Source organism: Oncorhynchus gorbuscha, linkage group LG06, assembly GCF_021184085.1.
Source record: "Oncorhynchus gorbuscha isolate QuinsamMale2020 ecotype Even-year linkage group LG06, OgorEven_v1.0, whole genome shotgun sequence".
In the NCBI taxonomy this organism is placed as follows: domain Eukaryota; kingdom Metazoa; phylum Chordata; class Actinopteri; order Salmoniformes; family Salmonidae; genus Oncorhynchus; species Oncorhynchus gorbuscha.
Genome location: NC_060178.1, coordinates 41,708,405 through 41,721,418, shown reverse-complemented (window position 1 = coordinate 41,721,418; position 13,014 = coordinate 41,708,405). Strand labels below are relative to the sequence as shown.

The 13,014-nt window shown below is 44.8% G+C and overlaps 1 long non-coding RNA gene across 1 annotated transcript in view; it reads right to left on the bottom strand.

Moving 5' to 3' along the window:
- Window positions 1-13,014, bottom strand: part of LOC124037984 — an 18,215-nt gene extending 5,201 nt beyond the window's left edge. The window contains exons 1-5 of the long non-coding RNA XR_006839285.1: window positions 12,868-13,014; window positions 11,731-11,837; window positions 11,546-11,631; window positions 1,531-1,679; window positions 975-1,125 (exon numbers count right to left, since the gene is read on the bottom strand). This is a non-coding gene — a long non-coding RNA (uncharacterized LOC124037984). The remainder of the gene's footprint in view (window positions 1-974; window positions 1,126-1,530; window positions 1,680-11,545; window positions 11,632-11,730; window positions 11,838-12,867) is intronic.

The following is a 13,014-nucleotide window of genomic DNA, read 5'->3' as shown; positions in this document are numbered from 1 at the left end:
CATACTGACTCAAATTTCTAGCCACTTTAATAATTAAAAATTGTTTAATAAATGTATCACTAGTCACTTTATACTATGCCACTTTATATAATGTTTACATAACCTACATTACTCATCTAATATGTATATACTGTACTCTATACCATCTACTGCATCTTGCCTATGCCGTTCGGCCATCGCTCATCCATATATTTCTATGTACATATTCTTATTCATTCCTTTACACTTGTGTGTGTGTATATAAGTTAGTTGTTTAATTGTTAGATTACTTGTTAGATATTACTGCACGGTCGAAACTAGAAGCACAAGCATCTCGCTACACTCGCATTAACATCTGCTAACCATGTGTATGTGACCAATAAAATTTGATTTGAATTTGAGGTTGCAGTGTTGTGATATAAATTGATATGATATAAAGCCGACCACCAGAGAGAGGCAAATACAAGCTTATTTTACAGAGATTCTTTACATGGTCCTAAAACAGTTTGGATGGCTGTCTTATAAAATGGTGTGAAATAAATAAAATAAGTAAAGTAAACATACACTTAAAAAAAAAGTTAGGGACTTTCAGCTTAAGAGGTTTAAAGTAGATGGCCCTAGCTATTAAAAAGACTACTAGACAACAGATGATGATAAAATATTATACTTATCACTCCTGTATTAAATCCGTTTAGTGCATTAATGTGTTCAGTTTGGGGTTAGTAGTCACTGTGCTCCTTGTGTGGAATACGAGGTCATTATATAATTACTGAAGAGATGTAAATAGCTTTATTAGCTGTTTCTGTGTTTTAATGAAGTTTTGCACCGCGTTCATCCAAAAAATAAACTTTATACTGAAGACACAAAAACACACAGAGAGGTTAGTTGTATGAGCATTCACAAGTAGGAGTAACAGCAAAATGATTAAATAAACAGACACACACACGCTAAGGTAACACCGCTCTTCACATAGTGAACTCACACACACTCCTCACCTTTCTCAATGGTGGTGTAGATGGTCTCCATACCAGCCATGATGTGGAAGTGCAGCAACCAGGAGCCAGGGTACTGAGGCTTCATCTTCACCGTCTGGAAGGTGGCTGAGGATAGGTGAAACATGACTGTCCGGTAGGACCTTCCACTAAGCTGGGGAACACCGGACGAGAGAAAGTCAGATTCAGATTCATTGTTATTCCTGGGCTAGAATAAAAGTCTGCACACACTGTGGGTCCCAATGACTAAAAGGTCTCAATGAACAAAAGGTAAGGTCCTATGTGTGACCCTAAGTTTTATTTTATTTGATATATTTTTTAAAAACAGGTAAGTAACCAGCTTGAAGAAAACGTATATAAGGCATATCATGCATATTTCAGGAAAGGTTTACCTCACCTAATTATTTTTTTAAACTTGTCACATATAGGACCTTTTATTCATTGAGACCGTATAGAAATCAGAAGAGGATATGGGCAGGTGGGAGAAACTGTGACTGCAGAGATTGAACCCTGGTCTCCAGTGGGGAGATTTGTATTCGACAAGTGCCGGGAGTGTTACCACTTAATTACTGCCCTGGTCAATGCATCCATGGAAGTAGGCAGTGTGGATGTCCACCTCATTGCCCATCCCCTTCAGGTACCAGTACACCCTGTCCTCCACCACCATGTTCAGAACCTGCAGGTTCCCAAACAGCTGTCCGCTGATGCCTGCAGCAGAGACAGAGACCTTATCTGACCCCGAGATCAGGATCGTCATACAAGGCTATAATGAAGCCTTCATAAACACTTTATAAGGCCTCAGTGGTGTAAAGTTCTTAAGAAGTACTTTAAAGTATTTTTACTTAAGTCATTTTTTTGGATATCTGTACATTACTATTTATATTTTTGTCAACTTACTTTTGCAATACTACATTCCTAAAGAAAATAATGTACTTTTTACTCCATGAATTTTACCCAACACCAAAAAGTACTCGTTACATTTTAAATGCTTAGCAGGACAAGAAAATGGTTGAATTTGTGCACTTATCAAGAGAACATCCCTGGTCATCCCTACTGCCTCTGATCTGGTGGGCTCGCTAGTGTCCCTCGCTACCCGTAAATAAAATAAAACCAAAAAAATGGGCCAATATAAGGAATTTTACATTTACATTTAAGTCATTTAGCAGACGCTCTTATCCAGAGCGACTTACAAATTGGTGCATTCACCTTATGACATCCAGTGGAACAGCCACTTTACAATAGTGCATCTAAATCTTTTAAGGGGGGGGGTGAGAAGGATTACTTTATCCTATCCTAGGTATTCCTTAAAGAGGTGGGGTTTCAGGTGTCTCCGGAAGGTGGTGATTGACTCCGCTGTCCTGGCGTCGTGAGGGAGTTTGTTCCACCATTGGGGGGCCAGAGCAGCGAACAGTTTTGACTGGGCTGAGCGGGAACTGTACTTCCTCAGTGGTAGGGAGGCGAGCAGGCCAGAGGTGGATGAACGCAGTGCCCTTGTTTGGGTGTAGGGCCTGATCAGAGCCTGGAGGTACTGAGGTGCCGTTCCCCTCACGGCTCCGTAGGCGAGCACCATGGTCTTGTAGCGGATGCGAGCTTCAACTGGAAGCCAGTGGAGATAGCGGAGGAGCGGGGTGACGTGAGAGAACTTGGGAAGGTTGAACACCAGACGGGCTGTATACTTAAATGTATACTTTTACTTTTGATACTTAAGTATATTTGAGCAATTACATTTACTTTTGATACTTAAGTAAATTTAAAAGCAATCACTTTTAGACTTTTACTCAATTACTATTTGAATAATTTTCTATTGAGGTATCTTTACTTTTACGCAAGTATGACAATTGGATACTTTTTCAACCACTTTAAGGCCTATATAAACTCAGAAAAAAAGAAACTTCCCTTTTTCAGGACCCTGTCTTTCAAAGATAATTCACAGATCTTCATGCTAAAGGGTTTAAACACTGTTTCCCATGCTTGTTCAAATGAACCATAAACAATTAATGAACAGCTCTCAGACGGTAGGCAATTAAGGTCACAGTTTTGGAAAATTAGGACACTAAAAGAGGCCTTTCTACTGACTCTGAAAAACACAAGAAAAGATGCCCAATATCCCTGCTCATCTTCATGAACGTGCCTTAGGCATACTGCAAGGAGGCATGAGGACTGCAGATGTAGCCAGGGCAATGAATTACAATGTCCGTTACTGTGAGACTGTCCGCAATAGGCTGAGAGAGCCTGGACTGAGGGTTTGTAGGCCTGTTGGAAGGCAGGTCCTCACCAGACATCACCGGCAACAACAATGCAGGTGTAGAAGCACGGTGGCTAGGAAAAACTCCCTAGAAAGGCCAAAACCTAGGAAGAAACCTAGAGAGGAACCAGGCTATGTGGGATGGCCAGTCCTCTTCTGGCTGTGCCGGGTGGAGATTATAACAGAACATGGCCAAGATGTTCAAATGTTCATAAATAACCAACATGGTCGAATAATAATAAGGCAGTTGAAACTGGAGCAGCACGGTCAGGTGGACTGGGGACAGCAAGGAGTCATCATGTCAGGTAGTCCTGGGGCATGGTCCTAGGGCTCAGGTCCTCCGAGAGAGAGAAAGAAAGAGAGAATTAGAGAGAGCATATGTGGGGTGGCCAGTCCTCTTCTGGCTGTGCCGGGTGGAGATTATAACAGAACATGGCCAAGATGTTCATAAATGACCAGCATGGTCGAATAATAATAAGGCAGAACAGTTGAAACTGGAGCAGCAGCACAGTCAGGTGGACTGGGGAGATCAAGGAGTCATCATGTCAGCTAGTCCTGGGGCATGGTCCTGGGGCTCAGGTCCTCCGAGAGAGAGAAAAAAAGAGAGAAGGAGAGAATTAGAGAACGCACACTTAGATTCACACAGGACACCGAATAGGACAGGAGAAGTACTCCAGATATGACAAACTGACCCTAGTCCCCCGACACATAAACTACTGCAGCATAAATACTGGAGGCTGAGACAGGAGGGGTCAGGAGACATTCTGGCCCCATCTGAGGACACCCCCGGACAGGGCCAAACAGGAAGGATATAACCCCAGCCACTTTGCCAAAGCACAGCCCCCACACCACAAGGCTATGCGTTACAGGGAAGACATCCTCCTCCCTCATGTGGTACCCTTCCTGTAGGCTCATCCTGACATGACCCTCCAGCATGACAATGCCGCCAGCCATACTGCTAGTTCTGTGCATGATTCCCTGCAAGACAGGAATGTCAGTGTTTTGCCATGGCCAGCGAAGAGCCCGGATCTCAATCCTATTGAGCACGTCTGGGACCTGTTGGATCGGAGGGTGAGGGCTAGGGACAGTCCCCCCCAGAAATGTCTGGGAACTTGCAGGTTCCTTGGTGGAAGAGTGGCCAATCTGGTGCAGTCCATGAGGAGGAGATGCACTGCAGTACTTAATGCAGCTGGTGGCCACACCAGAAACTGACTGTTACTTTTGATTTTGCCCCCCCTTCCCTTGTTCAGGGACACATTATTCAATTTCTGTTAGTCACATGTGTGGAACTTGTTCAGTTTATGTTTCAGTTGTAGAATCTTATGTTCATACACATATTTACACATGTTAAATAAATGCAGTTGACAGTGAGAGAACGTTTATTTTTTTGCTGAGTTTAGATGCTTAAACATGTAGAGTACCAGTCAAAAGTTTGGATGCACCACTCATTCAATGTTTTTTTCTTTATTTTTACTAACTGCTACATTGTAGAATAATAGTGAAGACATCAGCACTATGAAATAACACATATGGAGTCATGTAGTAACCAAAAAAGTGTTAAACAAATAAAAATATATTTTAAATTTGAGATTCCACACATTGCCGCCACACATTGCCTTGATGACAGCTTTGCACACTCTTGACATTCTCTCAACCAGCTTAATGAGAGTACCATGCAATAATCTGAGACGACGCTCAGAAGTACACAACATTTCTCCGCCATGATGGAGTCAATAGAAATACGAAATTACATCATAAATATTCCCCTATCTTTGAAGATCTTTCATCAGAATGGAGTGCCAGGAATCCTAGTTCCGTAATAAATCGTTGTTTTGTTCGATAATGTCCATTACTAGTGTCCAGTTAACTACTTTTGCTAGCACGTTTAGTTCACATGTCCAAAAGCTGGCGCCAGTCCAGGCGAACTCGGACAAAAACTTTAAAAAGTTATATTCCAGGTCGAATAAACTGGTCAAATTAAGTACAAAATCAATCTTCAGGATGTTGTTATCATATATATCCAATAACGTTCCAACCGGAGCATTCGTTTTTGTCTACAGAGTAATGGAATGCATGGCGATATCATGAGGAATGCGCCGGACCGTGAACTGGCATTCTGCAAGACCACTGACCCAAATAGCTGCCATCCGGCCCCACATCAAATCAAATCAAATCAAATCAAATTTATTTATATAGCCCTTCGTACATCAGCTGATATCTCAAAGTGCTGTACAGAAACCCAGCCTAAAACCCCAAACAGCAAACAATGCAGGTGTAAAAGCACCCACATCACACTAGAAGCTTCATTCTACGTTCTACTGACTGTTGACATCTAGTGGAAGGCGTAGGAAGTGCGAACAGATCCATATCTTACTGGGATGTGAATAGGCGATGAGTCGAAAATCAACCAGTCCCAGAATTTCCACTTCCTGTTTGGAGGTTTGCCTGCCATATGAGTTCTGTTATACTCACAGACATAATTCAAACAGTTTTAGAAACGACAGAGTGTTTTCTATCCAATAGTACTAATAATATATTAGCATCTGGGACAGAGTAGGAGGCAATTCACTATGGGCACGCAATTCATCCAAAGTGAAAATGCTGCCCCCTATCCCTAAAAAGTTTTAAGGAACTGGGGCAGGTTCAGTGGAATGGCATGTTTCCTTGAACCTGAGCCAGAACAGCTACTACCCTCCCTGTCATCCCGGGCTGCCCCGGACACTGTTAAAAAACAAGGGCACCTGAGACATGCAGACATCCTCACTGGCATGGCGCTGTTGGTGGATCAGCAGGAGGCTATACTGCAGGCAACAGTTGGACAGCGCACCAACCCCAACTGGCACACCATGTCGCCGAGACGTGGCCATGAGCAAAGAATAAAATTCTCACCTAGAAGCCGCGTTCCTAGTGGCCGGGGACTTTAATGCAGGCAAACTTAAATCAGTTTTACCAAATTTTTACCAGCATGTCACGTGTAACCAGGGAAAAAAATCCTAGACCACCTTTACTCCACACACAGAGATGCATACAAAGCTCTCCACCGCCCTTTATTTGGCAAATATGACCATATTTCTATCCTCCTGATTCCTGCTTACAAGCAAAGATTAAAGCACGAAGTACCAGTGACTCGCTCAATACGGAAGTGGTCAGATGACATGGATGCTACACTACAGAACTGTTTTGCTAGCACAGACTGGAATGTGTTCCAGGATTCATGCAATGGCATTGAGGAAGCCCCCTCCTGTATTCTCTGTTCACCCACGACTGCGTGGCCAAACACGACTCGAACACCATCATTAAGTTTGCTGACGACACAAGGGCCTATAGGGAGAAGGTCAGAGAACTGGCAGTGTGGTGCCAGGACAACAACCTCTCCCTCAATGTGAGCAAAACAAAGGAGCTGATTATGGACTACAGGAAAAGGCGGGCCGAACAGGCCCCCATTAACATTGACGGGGCTGTAGTGGAGTGGGTCGAGAGTTTCCACATCACCAACAAACTATCATGGTCCAAACATGCCAAGACAGTCAGGAGACTGAAAAGATTTGGCATGGGTCCCCAGAACCTCAAAAGGTTCTACAGCTGCACTATCGAGAGTATCCTGACCGGTTGCATCACCGCCTGGTATGACAACTGCTCGACATCTGACCATAAGGCGCTACAGAGGGTAGTGCGAACGGCCCAATACATCACTGGGGCCAAGCTTCCTTCCTGCAGATGTTCTGAAAGAGCTGCAAAACCTGGACCCGTAAAAAATCAGCTGGGCTTGACAATCTGGACCCTCTATTTCTGAAACTATCCGCCGCCATTGTCGCAACCCCTATTACCAGCCTGTTCAACCTCTCTTTCATATCGTCTGAGATCCCCAAGGATTGGAAAGCTGCCGCAGTCATCCCCCTCTTCAAAGGGGGAGACACCCTGGACCCAAACTGTTACAGACCTATATCCATCCTGCCCTGCCTATCTAAGGTCTTCGAAAGCCAAGTCAACAAACAGGTCACTGACCATCTCGAATCCCACCGTACCTTCTCCACTGTGCAATCTGGTTTCCGAGCCGGTCACGGGTGCACCTCAGCCACACTCAAGGTACTAAACGATATCATAACCGCCATCGATAAAAGACAGTACTGTGCAGCCGTCTTCATCGACCTTGCCAAGGCCTTCGACTCTGTCAATCACCATATTCTTATTGGCAGACTCAGTAGCCTCGGTTTTTCGGATGACTGCCTTGCCTGGTTCACCAATTACTTTGCAGACAGAGTTCAGTGTGTCAAATCGGAGGGCATGCTGTCCGGTCCTCTGGCAGTCTCTATGGGGGTGCCACAGGGTTCAATTCTCAGGCCGACTCTTTTCTCTGTATATATCAATGATGTTGCTCTTGCTGCGGGCGATTCCCTGATCCACCTCTACGCAGACGACACCGTTCTATATACTTTAGGCCCGTCATTGGACACTGTGCTATCTAACCTCCAAACGAGCTTCAATGCCATACAACACTCCTTCCGTGGCCTCCAACTGCTCTTAAACGCTAGTAAAACCAAATGCATGCTTTTCAACCGATCGCTGCCTGCACCCGCATGCCCGACTAGCATCACCACCCTGGATGGTTCCGACCTTGAATATGTGGACATCTATAAGTACCTAGGTGTCTGGCTAGACTGCAAACTCTCCTTCCAGACTCATATCAAACATCTCCAATCGAAAATCAAATCAAGTGTCGGCTTTCTATTCCGCAACAAAGCCTCCTTCACCCACGCCGCCAAGCTTACCCTAGTAAAACTGACTATCCTACCGATCCTCGACTTCGGCGATGTCATCTACAAAATGGCTTCCAACACTCTACTCAGCAAACTGGATGCAGTCTATCACAGTGCCATCCGTTTTGTCACTAAAGCACCTTATACCACCCACCACTGCGACTTGTATGCTCTAGTCGGCTGGCCCTCGCTACATATTCGTCGCCAGACCCACTGGCTTCAGGTCATCTACAAGTCCATGCTAGGTAAAGCTCCGCCTTATCTCAGTTCACTGGTCACGATGGCAACACCCATCCGTAGCACGCGCTTCAGCAGGTGTATTTCACTGATCATCCCTAAAGCCAACACCTCATTTGGCCGCCTTTCGTTCCAGTACTCTGCTGCCTGTGACTGGAACGAACTGCAAAAATCGCTGAAGTTGGAGACTTTTATCTCCCTCACCAATTTCAAACATCAGCGATCTGAGCAGCTAACCGATCGCTGCAGCTGTACATAGTCTATTGGTAAATAGACTATGCTTGACCCTATCCCCTCCTCTCTTCTCCAGACCATTTCCGGAGACCTTCTCCCTTACCTCACCTCGCTCATCAACTCATCCCTGACCGCTGGCTACGTCCCTTCCGTCTTCAAGAGAGTGAGAGTTGCACCCCTTCTGAAAAAACCTACACTCGATCCCTCCGATGTCAACAATTACAGACCAGTATCCCTTCTTTCTTTTCTCTCCAAAACTCTTGAACGTGCCGTCCTTGGCCAGCTCTCCCGCTATCTCTCTCTGAATGACCTTCTTGATCCAAATCAGTCAGGTTTCAAGACTAGTCATTCAACTGAGACTGCTCTCCTCTGTATCACGGAGGCGCTCCGCACTGCTAAAGCTAACTCTCTCTCCTCTGCTCTCATCCTTCTAGATCTATCGGCTGCCTTCGATACTGTGAACCATCAGATCCTCCTCTCCACCCTCTCCGAGTTGGGCATCTCCGGCGCGGCCCATGCTTGGATTGCGTCCTACCTGACAGGTCGCTCCTACCAGGTGGCGTGGCGAGAATCTGTCTCCTCACCATGCGCTCTCACCACTGGTGTCCCCCAGGGCTCTGTTCTAGGCCCTCTCCTATTCTCGCTATACACCAAGTCACTTGGCTCTGTCATAACCTCACATGGTCTCTCCTATCATTGCTATGCAGACGACACACAATTAATCTTCTCCTTTCCCCCTTCTGATGACCAGGTGGCGAATCGCATCTCTGCATGTCTTGCAGACATATCAGTGTGGATGACGGATCACCACCTCAAGCTGAACCTCGGCAAGACGGAGCTGCTCTTCCTCCCGGGGAAGGACTGCCCGTTCCATGATCTCGCCATCACGGTTGACAACTCCATTATGTCCTCCTCCCAAAGCGCTAAGAACCATGGCGTGATCCTGGACAACACCCTGTCGTTCTCAACCAACATCAAGGCGGTGGCCTGTTCCTGTAGGTTCATGCTCTACAACATCCGCAGAGTACGACCCTGCCTCACACAGGAAGCGGCGCAGGTCCTAATCCAGGCACTTGTCATCTCCCGTCTGGATTACTGCAACTCGCTGTTGGCTGGGCTCCCTGCCTGTGCCCCTTCAACTCATCCAGAACGCCGCAGCCCGTCTGGTGTTCAACCTTCCCAAGTTCTCTCACGTCACCCCGCTCCTCCGTTCTCTCCACTGGCTTCCAGTTGAAGCTCGCATCCGCTACAAGACCATGGTGCTTGCCTACGGAGCTGTGAGGGGAACGGCACCTCAGTACCTCCAGGCTCTGATCAGGCCCTACACCCAAACAAGGGCACTGCGTTCATCCACCTCTGGCCTGCTCGCCTCCCTACCACTGAGGAAGGTGAATGCACCAATTTGTAAGTCGCTCTGGATAAGAGCGTCTGCTAAATGACTTAAATGTAAATGTAAATGTAAATAGCCCACCCATTTTCACCTACCTCATTCCCATACTGTTTTTATACTGTTTTTATTTATTTACTTTTCTGCTCTTTTGCACACCAATATCTCTACCTGTACATGACCATCTGATCATTTATCACTCCAGTGCTAATCTGCAAAATTGTAATTATTCGCCTACCTCATGCCTTTTGCACACATTGTATATAGACTCCCCCTTTTTTCTGGTCCTTCTGTAGCTCAGTTGGTAGAGCATGGCGCTTGTAACGCCAGGGTAGTGGGTTCGATCCCCGGGACCACCCATACGTAGAATGTATGCACACATGACTGTAAGTCGCTTTGGATAAAAGCGTCTGCTAAATGGCATATATTATTATATATTATATATTACTGTGTTATTGACTTGTTAATTGTCTACTCCATGTGTAACTCTGTGTTGTCTGTTCACACTGCTATGCTTTATCTTGGCCAGGTCGCAGTTGCAAATGAGAACTTGTTCTCAACTAGCCTACCTGGTTAAATAAAGGTTAAATAAAAACTGGAAAAGCTGTATAATAGGCGGTGTCAGACCTATATAATAGACGGTGTCAGAGGAAAGCCCATAAAATTGTCAGAGACTCCAGTCCAGTCACCCAAGACTGTTTTCTCTGCTACCGCACGGCAAGCGGTACCGGAGCGCCAAGTCTAGGACCAAAAGGCTCCTCAATAGCTTCTACCCACAAGCCAATTCATAAAAATCGCCACCGGACAATTTACATTGACACCCCCCCACTCTTTTGTACACTGCTGCTACTCACTGTTTTGTTTTTCAACCTATGCATAGTCACTTCGCCCCCACCTACATGTACAGATTACCTCAACTAGCCTGTATCCTCACACACTGACTCGGTACCGGTGCCCCCTGTATATAGCCTCATTATTCTTATTGTGTTACTTTTTATTATTGCTTTTTGGTATTATTGCCTACTTGGTAAGTATTTTCTTCTTCTTGAAACTGCACTGTTGGTTAAGGGCTTGTAATTAAGCATTTCACGGTGAAGTCTACACTTGTTGTATTCGGCACATGTGTCAAATAAAGTTTGATTTGATTTTGATTTGATGAGGAGAGGGAGGTTGACGGCCAGCAATTGTGGAGCAGTGGTTACTCCGTCATTGCTAAAAATGGTCCTCAAATCACAGTCGTTGGATCGGGTGTTGTCTGTAAAGTGGGGCACATAACTAAGCAGAGGGCATCAAGGCATTCAAATGGCTACAGGGATAGATGTGCAGGAGTCAGGGCTTTGGGTCAGGGATCCTGGGTGACATACTGGATGGTCTGGTGGGCACTACAGCAGTGGTGGAGGTCTAGTGTCCCTATGGTGCAAGGGATCTTACCATTGAAGAGGCACTGAAGTCGAAGGATTTCTATATCAAGGAGGGAGGGTCTTACAGCCTCCGTGAAGACCCTCCTCACACACAAACAATAGGCTTCTAGAATAGATTCTATTCCATTCAAGTTTTGCTCAAAGCAGCCAACTAAAGTAATGTAGTTAAACATAAGTTCAATCACAAAAGCTGGTCTGAGTGCATCTCCTCAGTTTCATTAACACAATTCACATTGCATTTTATCACAGGCACAGTGGGAATTTATATCTGTAATGTTTAAATGATGTCTTACCCCCAGAGTGAGAGGGTGAGAGAGCAGATCTCCTTGCTGAGGGTGGTGTTGATCATGTACTGCTTCTCGTGGGGTGCGCCTGATGTCTAAAACATGGGTAAAAGGGGACATAAAGTCTAAATTTCAATGTATCTACAAATCCTATGTTTTACGCCATATTGTATCATATTTGATGAGTTACTGACCTGTCCACCCACAAGCTGTAGCCTCCACAACAGAACGCTCGCGCTCTGTTCACACTGGCACAGGATGTCAATGTCCCAACTGGTCTGAGGGATGCACTTCTGTTGGACTGGAAAACAAAGAGGCATTTAGTCAGTGGTAGTTATTTTTCAAAGCTGTAATACCATCTTTACCTGAACAGAAAGCGTATTGTTTATCAGAACACAAACACACCTTGGACAATGTAACAAGTGGTCCCTCAACACCCAATCTTAAGTCATGAGAACCATACGCAAACACAACGAACATAATGTACAGATAAATCTACAAATTCATTGTTGTATCACATTTCAAAAGTTACTGACTTGTCCATCCACAGGGTCCCGTCCCCCACCAACCCCTCTTTTACACCAACGCTACTCTCTGTTCATCATATTTGCATCGTCACTTTAACCATATCTACATGTACATACTACCTCAATCAGCCCGACTAACCGGTGTCTGCATGTAGCCTCACTACTTATAATAAAAAGGTCACAACAGTCATTATGCTATCCTATGCTGGTTTTCTTTTTACTTGTAAGGAAGGTAACGTGTGTTGTATACTTAACTACAGTTGGTGGTTATCTAACACATTTTCATAAGCACCTAGCTAACCACAGACCTTTGACCTAATCAAAAATGGCCTCTGTAAGCCTCTCGGAAAACAATAAAATGCATAGCACAGAACCTTCCTTGCTTCTGATCGACGGAGAGACCTGAGGTTAGCTAATTCGCTGTCAAGGGGTAATAAAAAAAATGCTAGGTCATTTGAAAAATGCTAAACAAGAACACACATGAGAAATACACAATTTTCAATTATTTACACAAACTAAAAAGGCTATAACATCTACTTGCTATGTTACTTGCTACTTGTCGATGAGTTTGCATGTAGAAATGTGCCTTGAGGGATGACGTCAAAGCTTGTGTAGTTCTGTATAATAGCCACATTAACGACTAATTAAAATGTAATTTTTCATAAATTTTTTCATAAAATACACAATTATTTATCTATCTGCTGGACTACACGGGCAATACTGTGTTCCGCTAATTCCTTACACATTCATGTTATAAATTCCCAAAACACGACAGGTAAATTAGAGATGTACTTAATTACTCACTCATCTTCCTTCAGCGTTTTGATGAGGATTGTTTTCCCCAGCTGGACGATAATCCCACTGGATCTCCTTAATTATAATGAAATATTCCTGTGTGATACAGGACACAGTAGTGGCACACCCCAGTAGAAGGAACAGGATCGCTGGAGA